Here is a 15,384-nt window from a genome sequence, read left to right as displayed (position 1 = left end):
AAACATAGGAAATGTCTATTTACACCTTAATACCCATGTCATATCTTAACACTAGAGGGATGCATCACAATAACTTACTCTACCAAACAAGTTATCAAATCACTGAAAAAATTTGGTATGCAACTCCTGTGAAGGGAAATGTCTATTTGTGCTCCCTTTTTTAGGAAAGTAGTTCATAAAATTATTATTTAATCCATACTAGTACATCGAATAAATTTTATTTTAACCAATGCTGCAGGGCAACTAGAAACTAGATATTAAACAAAATGAGGATATATATATATATATATATACACATATATACATGAAACATCATTCACTAGCCATATGGCATTTCAGTAAATATCAGAAATTACGAGCTCCAAAGTGTAATCATATATCTTCAAGTATGAGCGTGTAGTATTTGCGATGCTTTCTACAAATAAATGTCAATAGCGAGTTTAATGGCCTCTTTTTTCTCCACCTAATGGTTTTTTTCGAGGCGACTGTCATACAGCTGGGCACCCACAATGCATTACATCAAGGTCACTTGCCTTCCTTACAGAAATATTTACAACAGCAGTTTCTGCTACAGTGACAGTCTCAAATATATAAAAATTTCAAAGGTTGAGAATTTACATTACAAATGTCTAGAAACAAAATCTCATGAATAGTAGTGTTGTGATACAATCACACATATACACTCATTTCATAACTCTTAAAGTATGATTCTTGGTTTCTAACATCCTTTTTCACAAACCAGTGTCCCTAACTTCTTCTCATTATTCATATACATATAAACACATAATCAAATTCTTCATATAGCATCGTCTTATTGATCATGAACGTATCTCAACAGCATAACACACATCGTTGTTGCAAAAATAAGATCATAACACCTCAGTCAAATCTCAAAAACGTCGTAGCTTTCAGCAATAATTGCAGAACTTAACAAAAATTCTCTGCTCATTTCAGTACTGTCATCTACCTCAAACATACTTCAAAAATCATGATCCCATACCAAATGCCTCATTCAAAGATCTCATAGTATCACGATGGTTCAAAAAATATATGAACAGTTTACAAAGTACAGACAAAATACAATTTCATAAATGTGACATAGTAAAAAAAATGTTTGTTTCTCTGCTGAATAATCAGATAGCTGTGTAATTCTGTGTTAGAGAAATATGGTACTGATGTGTAAAGTTGTATAAGCAAATACCATATTAGCTAGTGCTCCTAGTGCTTACCACACGCTTAGTACACAAAGTAATCGTGTACCCCCTGAGGATAAATGTAGTTATACCCTCAGATATTACAGATTACAGAAATCGAATGAAATGTATCACCTAAAACCTTCTTTGTATCTTTGTAATTAAAAAATCTTTAAAAATAAATGTTTTAAATACAAAAATTAATCACTCAGATGCATGTCCTATAGTGCTAAACTGTGAGTCTTGCTGTAAGATAATTTCTGTCATTACTTAACGGTAAAAATGTGCCACGTGTCGTAGTTATCGTCCTCCATGAGCAAAGTTCTATAAAAGTCAATGTACTTACCTTGTCATAAACAATAGTGTAATGCCATGTGTATATATGTCTTATTTATTACATACATTACCGTGACCAAGAAAGTACTGTACTGTAATGTATTGTTGTGTTGCGAAAAATACCAATCTCATTGTAGTATACCACAAAAGTTACTGGTGAAACATGTTTTACTTTCCAGAAAAATACAGACAAACTGTGCAGATATAAAACAGATACAGCGCAAAAGCACGTGATATAACCATGCAGCTGTCAAATAAACCAAATATTAAGTCATCTCTAATCTCACAGAAAGTACTTTAAATCCAGAATGTATTTTCAAGTAAACCAAAATGTTGCATTAAAATCTCATTAGCAGTATATGTTCCAAATGTGTAAGCCTTATAGTTGTTACATAACTGTGCAATGAACAAGCAAGAATGTACACACTATAACACTGTGTCATCTGTTCATTTTAACAATGAATTCGTAATTACTGTCTAAATAAGTTCTCTAGGTTCTTGACTGGATAGTTAAGCTCAAAACATTGTTGCATGTTAACAGTTTCTAAGTGTGACAAAGCATACTAGTAATGTGAAGTGAAAAGTTTTATGGCAAAGACTAAGTTCAGAAGTAGATCATGTCTCAATAAACGGTTTTACGTGTGAAATGTGGTGTAAACCTTTACTCTTCCTAGTATGCAGAGTTTCAACTTCAACGCAATTATCATGTGGTATATGTCGGTAAAGAATACTGCAATTTTTTCTCAAGGTTAGTGTGGCACGTGGCTGCCGGTGGTGCGACTCATTGTCTACTGCCTCTTTATTGGCGCCCATCATTATTGGGATTAGGAGACCTAACATCTACAAATTCACCTTGCCGAGAAGGCCCTGCCCTGTTTGAATCCCGCCAGTTCTGATGAAATTCAGGTCTGTTGTTATGATTATATCGTCTGTCGTCATGTCGGTAGTTTCTGTAATTTCTTTTTTGTCAGTCACGTGGTGGAGAATTTCTCCCATAATCATAACTGTGTGGTGGACCGTTGCGTCTTAAGTTATTCTGTCTCCCTTGATAATAATTATGTTGGTTCCCATATTGTCTATTTCTCTGATTGTCTCTGTTAGTCATTACCACGGAGAGGTGATCTTCCCCTGTAATTATTATTTCTCTGCCAACGGTTGTCATAAGGGTGGTGTCTGTTTTGGTCACGATTTGCGTTGTACGAAAAGCCTTGTCGTGTCCAGTTATTGTTTCTGTCGTCATGGAATTGTGACGGACGCGACCTGTAATGGTTGTTTTCGTCTTTGCATCCTGTGACTGTCTGTGCCAATTTCTAATTCTTGTAAAAGTCCCTGAAAACCTTCGATGTCGTCTTTGCAACGTCCTGCCAAAATAGTATGTCTCAAATGCTCAGGCGATTTGATTAAGCAAATGCGAATAAGTTCTGAGGGGCTGTATGGGTTTGACAGATACTGATTCTTGTGCAACATGTCTTAAAATATTTGACGAGACTGGAAAATTCAGATTGTTCGAAATGTTTCATCATTATGGTGCTATGTTTTACGTGATCTTGAGTAGCTTGAGACCATTACGCTGAGAGGAAGGCATGATAAAATTGCCCTTCACTGTGACAATCGCGAATGACCAAATGCATTCTTACAGCTGGTTCATTTTCCAAGTAGCCACACGTAAATTCCAATCTGTGCTCTAATGACCAGTTGGGAGGAAAACAATGAGAGAATTGAAGAAGCCACGCTTGTGGATGAATCTTGTTGTCAGAATTCTTAAATGTTTTGAATTTACGTGTAGTAATAAACAGCTTATAGTCAAAGTCATCATAACGGCAAGTTGCATATCGATCACTGTTACATCGTGTCGGAGGTTCCATCTCGAGACTCGGTGCACCTTGCCAATTTCTTTCATAATTTCCGAAATGCCCTGTGTTATTATTTTGTGGCTGTTCCACATTTGTAAGCCTCTTCCCGTATTGGAGCGTGAGTGTCCTCTGAAATATGCAATTCTTGAATTACTTGTGCCAACTGATTTTGTATTCCCATTTTGTGTTGCGTATTAATTTGATTGTGATTTTGTTTGAATTTTCTAATTTGTTCATACTCTTCTGTGTCAGTAAAGGCTACTTGTCTTGTGTCATTCAGATCATCATCTACCTTTGTAGATAAGTTAATGAACTGATCCAAAAGTTCAACTACTTTCTCTGATAATGAACTGATTTCCTCCGTGTGTTTTTTGAACAAAGGTTTTAGAGTATCTACTGTGTCCTTTAAGTATTCCTGAGTTTATGCAAGTTGTGTAACCGAATCGGTAGATGCAACTGAGTCAGTTTTAGCTTGCAAGGTGTCATGATTTTCATGAACAATAGTTTGCAGTTCTTTTATAGCTGCTTCGTGATTCTGTAATGCATTTTCATGATGTGAAAAAATAGGTAGATAATGCTCACAAATTTGTGTTTTTACTTTATTACAGACTTTTTGACGTTTCGATTCGATTTTAAGTAACTCAGCAGTTATGTCTTCACATGTTTGTTGAAGCAGTTGCTCAATTTTGTCTAACGTTTGTAGCTGTTGCTGTGTTCATTCCTGATTTTGTTCCACTCGTTTCATGAATTGCAATAACAATGTATTAGTGTCTGGAACTTGTTCCTTTGTGCTTATCAGCAGTGCATAACAGGAAACATTAGCATTTTGAAAAGCAGAAAATGTGTCTTGACTTGATTGAGAAATGGGTAATGATGCAAAACCTGAACCTACAGCAATTGCAAAATTTTGTCCTGTCATTTCGGATTCCTGAAGCGAGCTGTTGCTGACCAATGCTTCTCTGTGCACTAATTGTTTAACTGTCCACTCCATTATTTGCAGCCTGGTCCATTTACCTATGCACAATTACCAAACTACTACTTTGAATGTCTGTTAATTCATTACATGGTTGTGCTAACACACTACTCTCGTCTTCACTGTCATTTCTCAGTTTACTTTGGAGCCTAGTATTACGTTTTTCGCATGCCATAATTGTCACAATATTTCACACTACAACACAGAAAAGCACAATTTGAAGAGCAAAATGAGAAAACACATTAAAATAGCACTGAAAATAATATCCAATTAATTGGAAGTGTGGCTGCGAAATACTTGGGTGCAAATCTACATGCATGTTACAACTGTTTTACAGTACAACAATGAAAAACTACAACTACAAAGGAAATTCCCTGTACAATTACACACTAGCAATAAACAATTACCATGCTAATTACTCAAATTACAAGAAAAAATCAGAAGATTCCAGTGAGGCATCCTGGCAGGGTCGCCATATGAAATGTCCCCTTTGGAAAATTATGAATGACTGTGCTAGTAAAGCTCTTACATTATTTGATTTTCAAACAGCTGAATAAAACTGAACATACTTAGACACTTCTCCCTTTACTTAGTGGAGCCATTGAAGTTGTTTGTATATGGCAGCCACTTTGTAATGTTGTTGCATTAATTTGTTCTGAAAGTGGTGCTGATATTCAAGACCATAAAAGTGGGTTAAAAGCTGTGAGCTATCTGAGGAAGTTAACCTTGCATTACTGCGCAGCTGTTTCATCAGATCTCCAGTCTAGCTTACCAAATTCCCAACCAGACTAACATTAATTATAATCTTTTAGTACTCATCTTACGATAACTGGTGATATATATATATATATAAAGACAATTTAAATAAAAAGAAATAAATCAGTTTATATTTGGACATTTATTTTAAAATTGATCATTGTTCCGTTAAAATTTCAGCATATCAAACTTGATTCATAACTAAACTGGTGCCTTATTTAGGATTGTGAAAATGTGAGTTTGTAATCTTACAGAATACATCAAATAGGGAGCCAAGATTGGGAGACTACATACAACACTGCATTCATAAAATAACACACGAAGAACATTGAAACATATGCAAGAGGAAATTAACCACAACCACCCATTTCAATTTTCACCCAAAGAAGTTATGTTCGTAGCGCAGTCCTGTCCGTCATGAATTTACCAAACACTGGTATACTAAATTCATACAAACTCTATGTGAAATCTTCCCGAAAAGAATAGCTGAGGGCTACTTTGATGCTTACACCACATGCTTCACATGGTCAACTTGGTTTACTCAAAGAGTGTAACTCCACAATAATTTTGATAATTAAAATAAATTACATCGAAACGCAATTTACAAAAGATGAACCTCGAACTGGTTACTGTCGTCTTACTATTAACCTGATGGGTCAAACAATTGTATAAGCACATGGTACTGGTCTCACAAAGTGCACCCCCGTGGGTTGAACACAAAGAAAAGTTGTTATATTGAAAAATATTGTCAAGATGAGACGTTGTAATCTCACGCACATTCGCATTTAAGATTGATGATCTTAGAGTTACTGATCAACACGTGGTTCCACTTTACTCGCAAAGAAGTGACAAAGCAACTACCGGAAGATATTCTGAACTTCACACTCGAATTACACTGCGTTGCAATTTAAGATAACCTTAGATATTTTAGAGCTAAATCTGAAATAAAGGTGATTAAATTTTCGGTTAGGCTGAACTTAAGAAATCCATTGTCCTACAGACTTAGCAGACACGCGCTCAGCCAGAGATCTTATCACTTCAGATGCTCGCCACGGGCAGACTGACCAGGACCCCTACCAAGCGTGCTTAACAGATACAAACGGAAGTGACCAGAGAGGCAGCTTCCTATACCAACATGACAAGGGATGGACAGGACCATACTAAAAATAGAAACCTCTCTGCTATTAGAAAGCGTAGCTACCTGTTCTGACGTTGGTCCTACCGTTCTCTAGCAGACAGGCTTGTCTGCTACCATCAAGCATGCAACTAGAAATACATTTGCTCATTCATCCTCTCACACAGAAGGGAAGGGGGATGACAGTATCTTATCATATATAGTATATAAAAGAAAGCGGATGTAGGTTCCGTTTGAGACTGTGTGACATGAATTACATATAAATTGTGTTTTAAAGTGTAGTAATGTGACAGATCGTTCTTGTTTATGTGTAGAAGTAATAAGTTTCACTACTCAGTCTCCTCCCAGATAGTCAGAAACACCACAGTAAATTTAGAAGAGGAATTTATGCCGTAAACGACGACAGATTTAAGAAATTAACATGAAAGGAATCCAACAGAGACCTTTCAACTTGCATCCAGTCAGCGCAGTAATATGGGTCCACATGAAGACATGACTGAATGGAAGATAGGAGCTATATTTTCTGGACATGTCCACGAGCAGACGGTGGATGAAGCTGCCCGATTGTTTTGTGTATCAACATGGACTGTCCAATGTGGCTTCAAGGAGTCCTGTACCATTCATAGCCGTGTAAGAACAGAAGATATACAAAGATAATAACCCACAGAGATCATAGACAGATGTTATGCCTTGTCAGTCATAGTTGGTTTCAAACCTGAGAGTAATTTCTGCTGTCAGTTAACGCAGGCCAATCTCAGTCAGTTTTCCAGTGAATGCCACAGGGAGCGTTTGGAGTTGGGTACCTCAAAAAAGTCTCCAGGGGGCCAAACAGCACAAAAACTGGACAGCAACTGACTGCTCGCGCGTGGTGTCGTCCAACGAGTAGCGATTTCACTCTTTTTCAGCTGATGTGAGGCGTCAAGAGCATCAACAGCTTGATGAGCTTTTTGACCTGCACTGTGTGGACGCTGCAGATCTAGCTGGAGGCGGCACTGTGATGTACTGCCGGTGTTTTTCGTACCATGGTTTTGGCCCACTCATTTAGGTTACCAGGATGTTTGCTTGAACAGTCTTGTAGGCCAGACGTTGCCCTTTCCTCTACATCTTTGTGATGAGTATGGCGCGGAGACCCCAGTCTTCCAAGGTGTTAACAGTTGAGGTTGGATTCATAGGGCTGCGCACATACATTCCTGATTTGACGAATACTAAGGCACTCTTTCGCAACTCCATTGGCTGATAAATCGCCGATCTCGGTCCTATATCAAAGTCTGAGACTATTTGGAACTGAAGCTAAAACATAGCAATCAACAACCCTGAAGTTTGGCAGTTCTACTTAATGCGATCACCATCTATGTAGCGTTTTTTACCACAGGGAAGCAAGGGAGAGGATGTTGTTATGGATGGCTGGTATCCTGTTTCTACAACACAAATGAACACGTGGATTAACATGGTTCCTTACTTACATGTACTGGTTACTTAACTTGAAGTCCAGGTGTTGTGGTACATGCTCCTCAATAATAGTCCTCTTGTAGACGATATCGGTAATCTTGCTATTACAAAATTTAGTCTCACTGCTAGTCCGACTATAGGCGCTAATCTGGTCGCCATGTACTGTCGTAATCGGGAAAGAACTATACCCACTCTGCGAGTGGACTGACAGATGCTGACAGACAGTGAGGCGCTCCGGTCAGTGGCGGCGGCCTAAATACAACATGTCGAGAGGGCGTTGGCGGCGTGTTACTTGTTGGTGTGTCTCTGGCCTCTCTCATGATAGACACACTTGTTTCAGCGCCTACTATCGATCTTTGCGCTTCATCTTTGCCGACCAGTATGCCGGCAACAGATTATGCGAGCACAATATGGATGTGGCATACCTGGAGAAACGCCAAATGTAGGCGCTTATCAGAGGTGGTGTCAGCATGATGTCCCGATACGTGCATGCCGAGTGGACCTGTCAGTCAGCTGTGTAGTTGTATCGATGTGGCTAAAGTCAGAGATCGTACTCGATCTAAATCTAGTAAGAGCCCTCAGTCCGTGCACTTTGATAGTGAGCTGGGGGCCATCAACGGGAGAGGTTCCCCGTAAGGAGGTTCTGTGGTGCCGGCCGCGCTGGCCGAGCGGTTCTAGGCGCTTCAGTCCGGAACCGCGCGACTGCTACGGTCGCAGGTTCGAATCCTGCCTCAGGCATGGATGTATGTGATGTCCTTAGGTTAGTTAGGTTTAAGTAGTTCTAAGTTCTAGGGGACTGATGACCACAGATGTTAAGTCCCATAGTGCTCAGAGCCATTTGGTTCTGTGGTGGAGGCGTCCGTGCCTCAGGGGTTCTTTTATTGTGCCGGAGAGCGGCGGAACCTGGCCAGTGTGATGCCTGAGTTCTACTGGGAGTGCACCACAAGAGTCTGAGTTGTTTCTGTGTTCTGCTTCGATCCACTACATTAACCGCATGCTTTGAGAAGTGTGGTTGGTGCCGTCTTTTATGCTCCAGTGGGGATTAATGCTCCAGTGGGGATTAACGTGTCTTTCTGTTATCTGTTGTAGAAACAGGAACGTTTATATGTAAGCAACGAAACGTCATGTGCGTGGTGCTTGCTTAACGTTATCAGCTTGTAATGGTACCACCGACCACTTTAAACGGCAATCTATGCTAACGCTATACCTCTGCGAGGAAATTTTAAAAAGTCGAGCATGAGATAACCTAACGGAAACAGAAAAATCAACCAGAGATTCGTTTCCGAAACATTCCAGCAGAGTATAAACAATAGTAAACGGTGGGTTTGAACAGACGTTCTCCCAGCACAAAAGTAAATTGTAACATCACATATTAAAAACGGTGACCAGCCTAATAAGGCATTCTTGTGGCAAGCAAAATGATAAAGCAGGAGGCAGTGCTAAGGCTGACCTAACCTTCCATGACACACATACACAAAACACTTTTTTACATCTGTCTCTACTACAACACAGTAAACTAACCTTGCAGATAAATGTGCTACTAACTAGTAAGTCAGATAAGCAAATGGCCAGTGATATAGTAAACAGCAACATATGCCTCTCAACAACACATACGTTGAATGAACTAGGTGTAACAGTTTATAAAACCAATTACTGACACACGTGAAACTAGTAGCAATACTGAACAGGGAAAAGCTTGAAATGATTCTGAATTTAAATCAGGGACTTTGGTAACGATCATACTCTGTTATTTCATTGCTTAGTACAGGGTCTCTATGCCTACGCATTAACCAATGTGCGTTAGAACAGATAGTTCTTTCTTAAAGCGGCTTGAAGCAACTAAAGAGAATGCGGATCTAACTATACTGACTCTGAAGAAGCCTTTGTATTTCTTTATTAACTAACTAGCCTAGTATATGAGGAACCTTAAACTTTCATAGTTTGAGGAACCATGTTCTTTACAAACCACACCAGTACATATGAGAAAAGGTAAGTATTCTTATCATTAATTATTAGTTAAGTAAAGCACAACAAACTGTAACTCTTTAAATAACAAATGTGCTTTCATAAGCAGTCTTTTGACCTACTCATAAATATAATTGGCTGTGCAAATGACAACACAGCATTAAACACAAGTTCAACCACATTCTCATAATAAATTAGGACACTCGGAATTAAATTCACTAGGATAGGATTCCTGTCCAGGTTCGTGATTTGGGACAATCACGTGTGTAAGATAGAGTTTTTAGCAACTCCACGATTATTATTATAAAATCAATCAAATTTCACAAATACCTGCTCCATTGACAGAGTGCCAAATATAAACAATTTAGTGGAAGGCTGGTGGCACTCATGGCGCAATTTGCAGTGGCTGTTAACCTGGCGGCGATGCAGTCATCACAGTACCGTTGGCCTCGCCCTATCACTGATCTTCTTGGCCTCGAAATAATATTTTTATAAGACCAAAAACCGTGGCACGATAGTGGTATCACCAAATTCACCACCCGAGGCCCATAAATACTGTCCTTAAGCTCTTCTGGCCTCAAAACTCTAGGAATATGAGCCACTGTGATCCTCTGCTGCTAGCGAGGTGTTAACCACAGCACTGCTCATACGAACTCAAACTCCTTACCCGTCACAAAGGACGAGTTGCCACTTGCGCGCCAACCACACCTTTGCCACTCCACCAGGCTACTTCCGTAGCTGCGGGGCTTCCCCACATCTTTTACATTCAACACTACGTTCCCTGACTAGGGAGCAAGCCGTTTGCAGTACATTATATAACAATCATTTCAGTAGTTATTTTAATTCAGAAGCATAATTTAAACAATATCGATTAAAAGTTTCACATAATTGAAACATGTATACACAGTCAAAGATTATCCATGACAGATGCAACATTACACGTAAGCAATACTACAAAATGACATAGAAATATCGATACAGATATAAAAATAGTCGAAAATAGGTGTTACAAGCTGATGGCCGGTTTCTATGCTGACAGCAAAACACGCTGGTAAACCGTCTTAAGCGGAATAAGTAGTGTAATTTTGATTCTCGACTGCTGAAAAGGTGCCTGTCGGCTCAAGGTAAGTGGTAACGTATTCTTGTTTCATCATTTCCAAGAGTAAAGTTGTGGGCTATTCTCTTGGATGAGACGTGCGTAAAGCTCAAACTGTAGTAGTTAAATTTTAAAACGACGTACAACAACAAACGACAAAGGTGCCAATTTTTTAGAAAGATATTTATGAAGACGTGTCCAAGACACCGATAAAAAACAGTGAGAGCCATTCTGCTCCCCTCACTGGGACGAGGATCCGCGTCGAGTTTGGCAGTATTCTGAGGAATTCGGGAGTCTGCTGAACGTTGCGTATTTGCTGGTGTATTATCAGGATACAGAAGCCAGACAAAAGGCACTTCTGCGTGGGGAAAGCATCATCAGTGACACAACGGCGATATATAGGTGTATCAGCCCGCCTCCTATACGTGAAGCGCCGCGGGCATAGGCGGACCGCTTGCGCGCCGAATTGTTCGGAAAGTTTGCGATCAGGTGGCTGTTCGAATGTTTTGTCTGTCTCCTACGTTTCCAAGCCGCAGACGCTGGAGACATAAAAAAAGGGATAAAACTGAATTCTGAACCGATGGGTTCGCACGTATTTCGCCAGCTCTCTTTCACCAGAAGCATTCACGTGGTGCAGCTCTCGTGAGCCAGATGAGCATTTGCGCAGCGTTTGCCATTCACACGTGCTATGTCGTCACGAGACACGCAGAACCATAGAAAAAGCGACTGAATACGCCTTACAGTACGCCCCTATAGAATCGACATTGGCACTCGATATGTAAAAGATGCGATCTCTTTCGAAGTGGGGTAAAAGTATATACGATTGTCGAGGCCAGAGGAATAGTGTCCATAACGACATCTTGTTCCCATGTAGGCGCACTAATGGCAACTTGAGATAACGTTTTTCATAACATTTGTGCGTCATGTATCAGTGACTGAACATCGTATAGTTCCATCCTCTAACATTTGTAGCCAAAACATATTCTTCCTTCCATCCTTAACCTTCATTCTTCATCGAGACAATACCAGCTGTCAGGTAGCGCGTCAAACAGTTGATTATTTGCCGGAGAACAACCAGGCTCAGTATTTTCCTAAAGACCCCTTCACACTGGCCGGTGTACCAGACTAATGGTCGCTAATGATAAAGGCGTATGTGAAGGCTATGCATTAGTTAGCAAGCCACCGCAGTAGGATCGCATCACCTTGAGAGCATTTAGTTTTTTTCTGTCTTCTAGCTTTAAGGGAACGTCAAAATCGAAATGTATCGAAAAAATATGGCTATAAACCACAAATAATTGACCATCTATACAATAAAATTAAAGATAGTAAATCACCTGAAGTATATTCAAAACCAACAGCAGAAAAGGAAAGATTTGCATACATTCGTTTCTTAGGCACAAACTCTTACCAAATTGCCAGTCTTTTCCGAAAGACAAGAGTTGCAATAAGTTTCCGCACCAATAGCACTGTGCAACATAACATTATCCACAGCATCAAAACCACCAGCCTATGCCTAGAAAAATCAAGAGTTTACAACATTATTTGTGATAATTTCCTCAACTTTTATCTTGGATAAAGGGGCGGAAGTTAAATCAAGAGTTTACAACATTATTTGTGACAATTTCCTCAACTTTTATCTTGGACAAAGCGGCGGAAGTTGCGTATAAGGTGTCGAGAACACCTGGATGCCTTTAGACTAAAAAATTTAAGTAAATCCGCAATAGCCACTCCGGTGAACCAATACGTACACTCTGCTTCTGACATTAATTACAACTTACAGATATTATATACCACTAACAAAGGCAAGAAAATTGTCCTCTTACAGAACTAGAAATATATATTCATACCCACAGCTCACTCCAATACATTCTATTTGAACAGCTGGAGCTGCCAATAAACATTTTCTAAGTAATTTCCTTATGCTGTTATCAGAAATTCCACGCCTAATAGTCACACCACAGCAGTTTGGGATACCAATATGTTACTGTGTAAATATAAACTACCATGATGATCAAATTCGTCCCCATCAGCCCACTCTCCAAATTTTTAATTTTGTATTTCCTTTAGTTAGCTTATGAACTGTAGTGATATCCAAATATCTGTATATGTTAATTTGTGTACATTTATGTCTTCTTTACAATATGCAATCGGTTGGCTTTGAAGTATTTCTTTAATAATTACCACTGATAGTATTAAAAAAATACTAGTAAAACCAATTTATTCTACTGTCTTTTAAAAATAAGTCTGCTTAAGGTGTAAATATTTTTCTGTTATTAATGTGTTACAGTTTCCACATCCCACACATCGTCTTTTTTTATATCCTCTGTCGATGTTTAATGAATGCTATCTTTGTATCTTTGCTTAATGATAATATTTTCATCGTAAAGAAAATCATCAAGTGTATAACACATGTACGATACTCAACATGCATTTTAAGAATAATGTGAAGTGCGCCCCAATAAAACTTATTTACAAAATGTGTGTTGCTGTGGAATTCAAGAACATATACATCGAGCTTGAAAACCACATGAACTACAACAAAACGAACCACCATCTATTGCAACATGGAAGGGGTTATTTCAATAGTGGTACAAGTCCATTACCTCCATTTTTCTACCTATAATGCTTCTGAAATTAATGATCCAAACAAACAGAAAGAAAGGTTAATCTCTAGCAAGAAGCCATATGCTTGAATATTTCTGGTATCTCAACTGCAGATTTCTCTGCGCTCATTTAACTCTGTATCTCAATATGAACAAAAATGGACTTGTACCACTGTTGAAATAAGTCCTTCATATGTAAGGGAACACGACCATTTTGCAAGCACTTTAGCGTATTTCTGTTAATGAAACAACTGATAAATTGGCACTAAATATTCAAATATTCTTGCGCGGTGTGGAGCAGACGACATGCTGTTAACCAAAACATGTATGTAACGAAAAATGTTAGCCACCTGATGATGGGCGTCGTAGCCCAAAACCGGTTATGGTAGTAAAATAAAAAAAATTCAAAAAGTATTTGTGGCTGGTTGCGTCATTCAAAAGTTAAATGTCGTAAGCATCTCAATGTATTGATACTATCAGGAAGACCTGGTAAGTATCCAAAGAACAGGATGTACGTGCCATCTCGCTTAGATCTTAAAAGCACGCCAGCAGCACCCTAATTTCGTTATCAGTGTCCAAAATACTTGTGTCACACGCCTCATAGGTGCCGAGTCACACAGTTTCTCGCACACGCATTTAAGACGACAGCGAAATATGATACTCTTGGAGATTGTGCCAACAATTTCTTGTACGTACACGAGCAGATATCAACAATTTTCGACCGATCTATCTAAGCAGGAAGATAGACATTACAAGCATGGCAGCAATCAGTAGTTAAGTCTTAGATTTCGTTGCTGGCACAGTCACTTGTCATGTGTGCTTTTCTTATTGAGAGACTTTTCATGGACACCTTCATGACTTTATTCAGCTTCAAAACGTAAAATTTAAGCCTTCTTTTTGCAGCTACAAAATAGTCCTTTCCACCCTGAACACCTTTTTTTTAAAAAAAAATGGTGAATAAAGTTGAATTCTCTGTATACTTGGGCATAGTAGACACTTGGAAAAATAATAAAAAACTCTTCCATAAAAAATGTAACGGGAAAACAACTAGCACAATCGTGAGGGTCAGGTTTTATTTCACCAAAATTATTCTCTGACTTCCTGCTATTTGTTTGATATTATAAGTTACCTAAGGAACAGTTACGAATAAAAAATTATTCTTTCATTACTTTTATTTATTAGTTATTATAAAAATATTACATAGATTGCAAATCATATTCTGTGGCAAAAAGAATAATAATAATTTTTATTTATTTATTTTGTAACACAGAGTCATGGTTCTGACTTCTTCACTTTTCGTGAAATAATTTGAAACAATCCTTTCCTTTTGCAAGTCATAAGTACTGATTGAACTTTATGCACTTTGTCTTTGTTCTGGAACTGCAGCGCTCATACTGACATGTTCGTGGTGACAAAATATCATCCACTGTCGGCCATTGATCATACCCATCGTATCACCTGTCCAAACCTGGTTTCGGATGGGGTTTGTAAACTTTTGCCTTTGTGGAGGTGCTTAACGTATCATCTAACGGTGTTTCAAACTCTTCAGCTCTCAATACTGTAGTAGTTTAAGCTAGGAGGCAAACTGTGACATCTTCTTCTTACTGTGTCGATCATTGGCTGAAATTTCCACAGTCTATTAGTTTTAGCCTCTTCAGGTGGTTTTATAGTACCAACAAAGTGCACATTATTCCTGAGCGCAAGGAACCGGTCTCTAGACATAGTGTCACTAATAGTTGATAAAGAAATGGATTTCTTCCAGTACATGGATAGCCTAGGATACCTCATGCGCCCCATCATTAAATTTATCCCAAAAAACACCTTCAGTTCATGAGCTGTAGTCCCTAGGGATTTCCCTGTCTTTGCAACACTATACATGTTTGTATATTTCACTGCCTCTTCAAAACACTTTTCACTGAAATATTAACAGAAATATTCAGCAGGAGTTCCAATTGGTGAAGGACTCTAGAATTAAAAAGAAGATGTTTTAGTAAGAAAATGGGAATGATACACGAAATAGGTAAC

This window comes from Schistocerca cancellata, chromosome 3 (assembly GCF_023864275.1).
Source record: "Schistocerca cancellata isolate TAMUIC-IGC-003103 chromosome 3, iqSchCanc2.1, whole genome shotgun sequence".
NCBI classification, from domain to species: domain Eukaryota; kingdom Metazoa; phylum Arthropoda; class Insecta; order Orthoptera; family Acrididae; genus Schistocerca; species Schistocerca cancellata.
The sequence above is the reverse complement of the archived record's forward strand: the minus strand, read 5'-3'. Positions refer to the sequence as shown.